This window comes from Vombatus ursinus, unplaced genomic scaffold (genome assembly GCF_900497805.2).
Source record: "Vombatus ursinus unplaced genomic scaffold, bare-nosed wombat genome assembly UNPS02014773.1, whole genome shotgun sequence".
Taxonomy (NCBI): Eukaryota; Metazoa; Chordata; class Mammalia; order Diprotodontia; family Vombatidae; genus Vombatus; species Vombatus ursinus.
The window spans coordinates 10,464,095-10,473,836 of NW_020954551.1; positions in this window are offsets into that span (position 1 = coordinate 10,464,095).

A 9,742-nucleotide genomic window follows, 5' to 3' on the forward strand; every position below is an offset into this window, starting at 1 on the left:
TTCCTTCCTTCCTTCCTTCCTTCCTTCCTTCCTTCCTTCCTTCCTTCTTTTCTTCCTTCCTTCATTTCTGGCAATACTCTAGCTAGCTCACCTTCCTCCCACCCACAATCTACACCCTTACAAACAGAAAAGAAAAACACAGTTTTCGCAACAAATAAGCATGGCCAAGCAATACCAATCTACCCATTTACCATGTCTAAATATGTATGTTTCCTTCTACCCATTGGGTCCCTTCTGTTGGAGGTGGGTAGCATGTTTCGTTATCAGTCATTTGGGTTATTGTATTGGTGAGAGTTCTTTCAAATCCTTTCAAAATTGTTCTTCTTTATAACATATTTGTTATTCTATACATACATATCATCTTCTCTTGTTACTCTGCATCAGTTCATGCAACTTTTCCCTGAGGTTTCTCAGAAAATGCTCCTTTTGTCATTTCTTATACTGCAATAGTATTCCATTATATTCCTGAATCATAATTTGTTCAGCCATTCCCCTTCTTTTGAATTAAAAAAAAATCAGCACAAAGTAGCTATAATTTATTTTGCTTTAAATAATCCCTTCCTAGTCTCTTGCATAGGTGATGCATTTGATAGAGTCAGGAAGACCCAAGTTCAAATTCAGCCTCAGATAGTTACCAGCTGTGTAACCTTGGGAGAATAACTTAGCCATCTGTGAAATGGAGATCATAATAGCACCTACCTCCCTGGGTTGTTGTGAAAATCAACTGAGATATTAGCAAAGTACCTTAAATCAGTGCTTGAAATACAGATGGTGTTTAATAAATGCTCGTTCCCTTCTTCCCTCTGGGCCATACTCCCTTCTCTCCTCTCCTCTCCCAGCTCAGTAACAAATCATAGAACCTTTTGGATTTGTTGTGGCTCTATGATTTATTGTTATGAAGAGCTCACTGGTAAGGAAATTCCTTCCACCAAAGCGAACCAGCTGCTTTGCCTTGAATCTGGATAAGTGACTTTCCTAAGGCCACAAGGTCTACATAGATCAGTTCTGAACTCAACTTGTCTTGAATGGACCCAACTCTCTGTTAGGAGACTGAGACAGAGATAGAGAATCAACTCTAACAGCTGAAGCTTATTTTACTCGAAGCAATTTCCTCCCTGACTCTGGATGGCAAACATACCTTCTCACCCTTCCCGGTCTACTCCCAGCCTGGCACTCACTTTATTCCACTTCAACTGCCATAACCTTTTGTACAAGTCCCTTTCCCAGCCCAGATAAGAGGGTTTTATGGGCCTTGCTCTTTCTACAGCTCCCACCTCTTTGTTTGAATGACCTTCACCTGTGATGACTTGATTTGGAAAAAATACTAAATCTTTTCCTGCTCCACATTCACCTTCTCTCTTCTAGGGTACTTATCTTCCCCCCTCACCCCCCAATGACCCACAGAAAGGTGGAACTCCCAAGGACAATAGCCTTCTCTCCCCTAGCACCTCAAGCTTTCTTTCTTTCTTTCTTTTTTTTTTTTAAGATCCTTGGACTCCTTTCCCTTTCTTAGCTTTCTTTTGTCTATGTTTGCATTTCAAAAAGTCAACTTTAGTTTTCTCAAAAGGGTTGCTTGGAAGTCATCAAAGCTTTTGAAAATCCCCTTATTTTCCTTCTAGGAATAAGCTCAGCTTTGCAATAAATTATTTTTATCTTCGCTATTTTCTTTGGCTTTTTAATATATCACAGTTCCATCCTTTATTTCTTATTAGTAATGCTAGGCAGCTCAGAATAGTGGCCCTCAGTAAATGAGTTAACTCCTCTTGGCAAGTTCATTTTTTTTAAATTGACCTGAAAATTTTGGAACTCGATGAATACAGTTCTGGGTAAGATCATAGGATGATAGATATGGTTCTAGAAGGGACCACGGTCAAACCTGGTGTTCCTCCATGCCAAAATCCTATGAATTCTATCTATTGGCACACTGCCCTCTAGTCCTAATGCATAGGACTTGAATGTCTTCCCGAAATATGGTATTCAAAGATACTATTATTTATTTTCATTTTGTTTTTCTGGGAGGCCAATGATTCTTAGGTCTAGCCAAGCTTCGTCTTCAAAGGCAAGCACTTTGGTTAAAGATATCTCAAATTTTATTGTCTTGTGACTGTCCTCAAATATCTCTTGCTGCCAGTGTACGTTTTTAGTTCCAGAGCATTCATTCCCTTCCTTAGGTTTTGCATTGCTTTATTAATATGTTTCGGTTTCTGTGATCAGCCACTGATTCACTTCTTCACATTTGGCTAGAGGAGATCAGCTCTTCATTTCTTCCTCAAATTCTTAGGAATTTTTTCAATCTTTTTTAGGGGTTCCTGTTGGCAGGGTGTATTTAGAGAACAGAAATCGATGACATTGGAGGTGATGTAAGTCTGTGAGATGGTGAGCCCTGAGGCGATCTGGTTAAAGAGGTCACATAGAGTAAAGCAAGTTCCCAAACTTTCTTGGTTCATGGTAGCCTTAGCATCTCAGTAATTTTTTTTACAGTGCCCTTAGGCCAAAAGAAACACTCAACAATCCTATTTATTAAATAGTTAGGTCAAAATTTTTAAATACTTCATAGTATCCCAGTGAGTTCCATGTAGAGCCCCAAGGAAGTATCGTTTGGGAACCATGGAAGATAAAAAGCAAGGCCTTCAGGATTTAGAAGACCTGGTTTTAAATTCCCTGGTTGCCTTTCTACCTGTGTAAACACCAGACAAACTCAATCTCTTTTGGCCTCAATTTTCTTATTGGGAAAGCTACACGATTGGAATAAATGGTGACAGGATCACTGACAGTGCTGGAAGAGATTTCAAAGACCATTTCTAATTTTATGGAGAGGAAACTAAAGTTGCAAAGAGGTTAAGTGACTTGCCCAATGTCATACAAATAGTAAGTGACAAAGCAAGGATTTTCACCCAAGTCCTCTGCTTCCAAATCCAAGAATCTTTCCACTGTCCTTCCAACTCCAAGTCCAATGATCTAATAAACAGAGAGTTTATGATGGCAGAGGAGGCTGAAGAATTGTGTGTTCAATGTGTTGACATGAATATTGAAGTCCTCCAGGATGATAGGAGGGGATGAGGATAGAAAGGAAAACTAGCTATGGTATTGTCCCACTAGAAGGTAAGCTCTTTGAGGGAAGGGACTATTTTTTATCTTGTCTCTGTATCCCCAGAGCCTAGCATAGTAACTTGTTTGTTTTTTGTTGTTGTTTTGCCTAGACCTGTGATTTCATCAGTGTAAAGAAATTCCATTGAGGAAACCCACTCTACTAATGTGGGAACTTCCTTTTCTAATACAGATTGGCCTTAAAACTTGTTGAGAGTTATACACCTACTCAGTATATGTCAGAGAAGAGATTTGAATCCAACTCCTTATATTGGTTATTAGTCAACTCCCTGTTTGTTTTGTCCTTGTCAGAAGAAATAGAAGCAAAATGAGAATTCATCAGTTCTGTCTTCCTGAACTCTGTTGTTCATTATCATTGTCCCATCCACCCCAGGCAAAAGTCCTATCCTTTTGGGATCCTTCATTTTCTCTCAATGTAGCTAAAAACAAATCAACAATGAGAACAACAGCAACAACAACAACTCTGGTATTCACCTTCCCTCCCCAGCCTGAGCTCATTCTGAGTGTAGGCATTTCTCACCCTGTTTTGACCGTGCCATGTTCTTATCTCCATCCTCTCTTTTTTGGCCATGCTTCTGTACATCTTTTTTATTCAAATCTAAGGTAGTTGGTGAGTTCCTTAGGGATCCATATCAGTCTCTTCAGACAAGTTCCATTTTCCCTCTTCACCAGAATTGTTTTCCTTTGAGTCTTTAGAATTCCCTTTGTGAGCATCTCTTTTCCTTCCCAGACTGAATTTTCTGAAGTATTTTAGTTCATAGGTTCCTACCTATCTTTCCTCTTCACACTTTGAAATCTGCTTTTCTAAAATCTAGGGTATATATGAGACAGCCAAAATATCCTCCCCTTCACTCCCTTCTAGAGGTTATGATAGAGGTGACTTCTCCTCCTCCCCTACCCAGGGTTTTCATCGTTTCTACTCCAGCGACAAATTCTTCCCTATTAGTGAGAATCAGATCCAGAACAGATCTGTTGGTCCTTTTGATTTTTGAAGGATGTAACTATCATAAGGACAAGTCTAAAAGTTATTAGCTGTTTGGCTTTTTTGGGGGGGTGGGATGGGGCAGCAGGACAGACAGTGACTGACAGAGAGAAATGGAGATGGAGGAAAGACAGGGAGAGAGACAGAGTTATTCAATGTCTAGATAATTGAAGTGGTCCATCACTGCTGTATCATGTGTCTGTTTTAGATTTATGTTCTGTTTCCCTAATCTGCCCATCCATTTGTTTTTTCTCTGATGTATCAATCCCTAAATGCACAAATAAGGGGCAGCTAGGTGGTACAGTGGATAGAGCTCTGGCCCTGGAATCAGGAGGATCTGAGTTCAAATCTGGCTTCAGACACTTCACACTTATTAGCTGTGTAATCCTGGGCAAGTCACTTAACCCCAAACAAACCAAAAAAACCCTATTTATTCGAAATGCACAAATACAATGATTTATTTGCCCCATGTTGATGGAGGGCACAGGACTTCCAGTTGGAGACAGCCACTGGTTTGAAATTGAAATGAAATCTTATGATGTTGGCAATGGAGAAAGAGAATCATATAAAAGGCACTGAGTCTATGTGGCTCAGCCTCAGAGGAGACTAATGGCCATGAGGACAAGCCCAAGGTTGGATATGAAGAGAAACTTCTCTCCTTTGTCCCAAACATACTCAGAGAGAGTGGCTTCCTGGCCTCCTTCCCAGATCTGCTTGCTCCAACCAAATCTTGCTTTTCAGGTTTCTGTTGCTATTAACTCCATGTGGGAGGCCCAAGGAATTAGGTAACCAAGGAACCCTTCTCTTCAGTGTGGCTGTAACCTGCCTCAAAGAGTATTCTGGAAACCATTGTGCCAGGATTCATTTGTCAACCTTTGTTTACTGGGGAGGGTGACTTTAGAATTGCCACTAGTTTTTTAAACATCCTTGGTAGTCACAGAGCAGTTGCCAATTCAGTGACCAGGAGGGGTACTCCATACTTCCCTCAGGCCTACTTTCTGTATTTCTCACCCAACACCAGTCACTGGGTGAAACGAAAGCATTTTTTTTTTCTGAAGATTTTCATTTTATCCAGACAACACGTCAAATTTTATCCACATCAAACAGAATTACCTGTGTGTCTCTGTTGACATTTACAGAGCAGTTACTGACCAAAAGAGAGATGGGAAAAAATTCAGTTGAGCTGGAAGGGGTGTGTGTGTGTGTGTGTGTGTGTGTGTGTGTGTGAGAGAGAGAGAGAGAGAGAGAGAGAGAGAGAGAGAGAGAGAGAGAGAGAGTGTAGATGGGGTGCCTTAGTATGAAAAACCAAAGTCTTTCACTTGGCTGATATTCAAAGCTTGGTAGGACTTTTGTCTGACCCTACACTTTGATGGCTGGCTTTCAAGAATGCAGGATCATCTGTACACCACAATCAAACATCAATGGGTGCCATCTTAATGGCTTACATTTAATGTAGCTATTAAGAAAATATATATGGCATTGATGAGATGGTTAAGGTTCAAGCAATAACCCAAAGATGGGAAAGAAATGTGAAGATGACGAAGTAGAAGCTGTGACTTGGAACACTTGCTTTATCAATGAGAGACTTCCCTTCTAGCTAGAGGTTGTTCTAACAGACTTGGACAAAAGTGTTCACCTGAGTTTAAAATGAAACACAGGGGATAGACTGTGAGACCCAGAGTCAATAAGTCCTGAATTCAAATCCAGCCTCAGGCAGTTTACTAGTTGTGTGACCCCGAACAAGTCATTTAACCTCTATTTGCCTCAGTTTCCTCAGCTGTAAAATGGAGATGATAATAATAGTGCCTACCTTTTAGAACTGTTATTGTGATGATCAGATGAGATATTTGTAGAACACTTTGCAAACGATAAAGCATTATTATTATCACTAATCTATTTCAATAACCCCCCCAATATCAAGTGCTGGGATTTTTGCTCTTTCCCTCTTCATGTGGTGGAAAGCAATTGTGCTAGATTAATTCCATCCATAGTCACATACCATAGAATCACACAGATCTATAAGTGGCAAGGACTTTAAAGGCCATCTTGTTAAATCTTCCATTTTGTACAAGGAAACTAAAGCCTAGAGAAATGAAATAACTTGCTAACACTGTCCTAGGGGCATGCCATAAGGTCACTCTCAGGATTTTTCTATCTAGGTCTCCTTTGGGATATAACTCTACAGTACCCACTCCCCCATCTTTTACCAGAGGGCTATGAAGTCCCTCAGTCCTTGGTGTGCTAATGCCTCCTGTGCATTCCCCAGTTGTTTATCTAAGGGCCCTGCCATGTGCCTAGGAATCAAATATCTGGGGTGACCCTTCTTGACTTTGCTGTTCTGTCTTTTCCCCCTGCTCCTGTGTCTTCTTTGAAAAAATAGTTTATTTTATTCTTTTCATTTAACAAGCACCCGTTTTATATTCTTCCCACCTTCTTCTCCCAGGAAGATGAAAAAGAAAAAGAAAAAAGAAAAATCCGACTCACGCAATTATGTTGACAAACAGTTAAGTAAAACAATTTTCTGCACTGGCCATGTCCAAAAATATAAATTTCAGTCAGTCTATCACTTCTCTGTCAGGAGGTAAAATCAATAGTTCTCTTGAATCAGATGGGTTAGTACCTGGATCAGAATTCTTAAGTCTTTCAAAATTGTTTATCTTTGCAATGTTGTTTATATTATGTAAGCATTGTCCTGGTTCTGCTCACTTTACTACGCATCAGCTGTTTATTCAAGGCTTCTCATATTTCATGGAAGCCGCTTTCTTTATTTCTCGTAGCACAATAGTATTTGATTACATTCCTATATCATAATTGTTCATCCATTCCCCAATTGATGGACACCTTCCTGGTTTGCAGTTCTTTGACTTCTTGTATATCCTTCTAATAAACCTCAACTCACTCCATAATTACAAGTCTCAGGTGTAGTCATTTCCTACACCTCTTAATTAAGACAGAAGCACTGTCTTGTTCATTTGGACAGATATATTTACATTACTATTTGAATCTCTGGAGAAAATAAAGTTCTACCACCTCAAGAGGTACCTGGTCATTGCTGGGACTGGTAACCACGTGAGACAGAAGGTGGCCTAGATGGTAAAACAGTGTTAAACCAGAAGAGAAGGATGCAGGAGAAGACATCAGCTGACTTAGAGCAAGGGTTCTTAACCTGGAGTACACAGAAGAGGGGTCCATGGATAGGGTGTCTATGAACTTAGAGGCAAAAAATAAAGACATCTTGATTTTCCATTGGCCTTTGTTTTCCTTTGGAATCCTACTTAATTTATTTTATGCATTTAAAAACATTCTGAGAAAGAGTCTAAGAAAGGCTTTCCAAGTCTGCCAAAGGGGTCCAGAACACAAAAGGGGAGAAAGAATCCCTGCCCTAGAGAGATTTAACTCAAGCAATTAATTAGAGTGGCCTTAGAAATTTAGGAAATATCTCATAGACCTATATGAAGAGGTAAGTAAGAAAAAGAGGAAAGAATGAGAGGAGAGAAAGAGCCAGACCTTCCTCATGCCTCCTTCCTGCAATGGCAAAGAAGAATAAGCCAAAACAAGTCTTAGGGGCAGGAGAATACTCATACTGACACTGATCTGGAAGATTTACAAACGTCTTTGGAACTAATAGTTGCTCATTCACTGTTTTGTTTTTAATTCTTTTTAGATAGATAGTTACAGAATTTATTAAAGCATACTCTGTGGCAAGCACTTTTCTAACTGCTGGAGATGCATATAAAAGCAAATAAGGCTGGCCTTCAGGGAGCTTACATTCTAATGGGGGAAGGCAAAGGGAGCTAGGAACTGAGCAAGATAAGGGCAAAGGTGAGCTATCAAAGCCCAGGGTTCCCTGCTCAGATGGGGATGGAGTGGAGTTGATGGTCCAGAGCATACAGCATGGCTGGAGATATCTAGGAACTCACAAGGGGAGAGGTAGTCTGTATACAAGATGACATCCCATATGTGTGATCTTGGGCTCAAGCCTGGCTATTTGCATAAAACTCTTCTCATTTATGGAGAGATTGAATATTCACATTCCATGCTTCATGAGAGGAGAAGCCCCTCAAAGTTAGAAAATTCCTCTAAGAGTACCTGGGACCGTGACACAAGAATTGTGTTGATAATACTAATCGTGATCCCACCAGGAAATCCCCTTCCCAACAAGGTATCCTAAAGAGCCTTTAGGCTTTGCCACCAGCCCTGCAGCTGATTTCTCCTCTATGTCTTGTCTTTTCCCATTAGAATGTGAGCCCTTTAAGAGCAGGGAATATCTTGCTTTTCTATTTGGTTCTAATAAGTACTTGGCATACAGAAAGTGTTTAATAAATGCCTTTCTATTCCATTTGTGGCAGTGCCAGGTCTAGAATCCAGGTGGTGTGAAACCATTCTCTATCTACACAGAACCACAATTAGTCTTCAACTCATAACCTTAACAAGCTGCCCGGGAAAACTGAGAGCTTGTGATTTACCCAGGGTCAGATGCTTAGTTTGTAATGGGGCAGTCCTTGGACTCCCATGGTTCTGACTCCAAAGTCAGCTGTCACTGTGCTGTGTGTTTTTCCAAATAAATTTTTTTTGTTGGAACTTTTCTCTTTTGTATTTTTAAGGAAAGGGGAAAAAACCTTCCTCTAAATTTTCAGTGTTTCATATTTTCTATTGTTTCAACTGTCTCTTCAGTTAGTGATGGATCATTAGATAATTATTTTTTTTCTAGAAGTAGGGTTATAGGGAAGGGAGAAATGCCCCGATCTGACCACTAAGAATGGGTCTGTGGCACAGAAGAGCCACTATCTTTCAGGGGACAAGTTTAAGGTATTGGCATGGTGAAAAGGCTTTAATTTATCCATATTGGGGTCCTGGCTTTGTCTCCTAGAAAGTATGATAGCTTTACCAACCTTGATTAATCACCAAGTGAAAAATCAAAGACTCCATTCTGATGTTACTCTTAATGCAGCTGTCAATGCTTAGAGGTGTGTATGTATGTGTGTGTGTGTGTGTGTGTATGTGTGTGTTTTAAAGACAGCATGTGGTTTTGTTTTTCCAAATACTGATAAAAGCAAAATGAGATGGAGAGACAGCAGTGCATAAACTGCTATTTTGGGGACCCTTGAGAGAATTGAAACATGAAATAATGGAGATGATCATTGTGAAAGTGCAGTGGGCTATGGCCCCCTTGGAGCCGGAGCCAAGACTCCTTCCCCAGGTGAATTTCGTGCAAACACCTCCCTCTTGCACCATTTCCTCCATTGTCAGAAGCTTAGATGTGAAAAATTATACCATGGGGATTAGGGGAGGAGGAAAAAGAATATACTTTATAAGTGAATATTACTTTATATTTTTATTTTTTGCAAAACATCTTTGCATACATTACCTGAACCTTCATTTCATACTAGAAACATCACTAAATAAAGTTTAGAGTGTGGTTTTTTTTGGAGGATGTTGGGAGGACATATGGGGTTGGCACTGTAGGATTGGGGGCTATGGAGCTAGTGCTCCAAGATTCCACCCTCTTGTTAGACAAGCCTCAGACTTGCAAGAACCCTGAAAATTTAAACCAAAAATGAACAAAGGTTAATTTGACCCAGTGATCCCTCTACTGAGCAGACCCCACTGAGGTCAAAGACTATATGGGAAAGGTCACATAAATATAAAAAT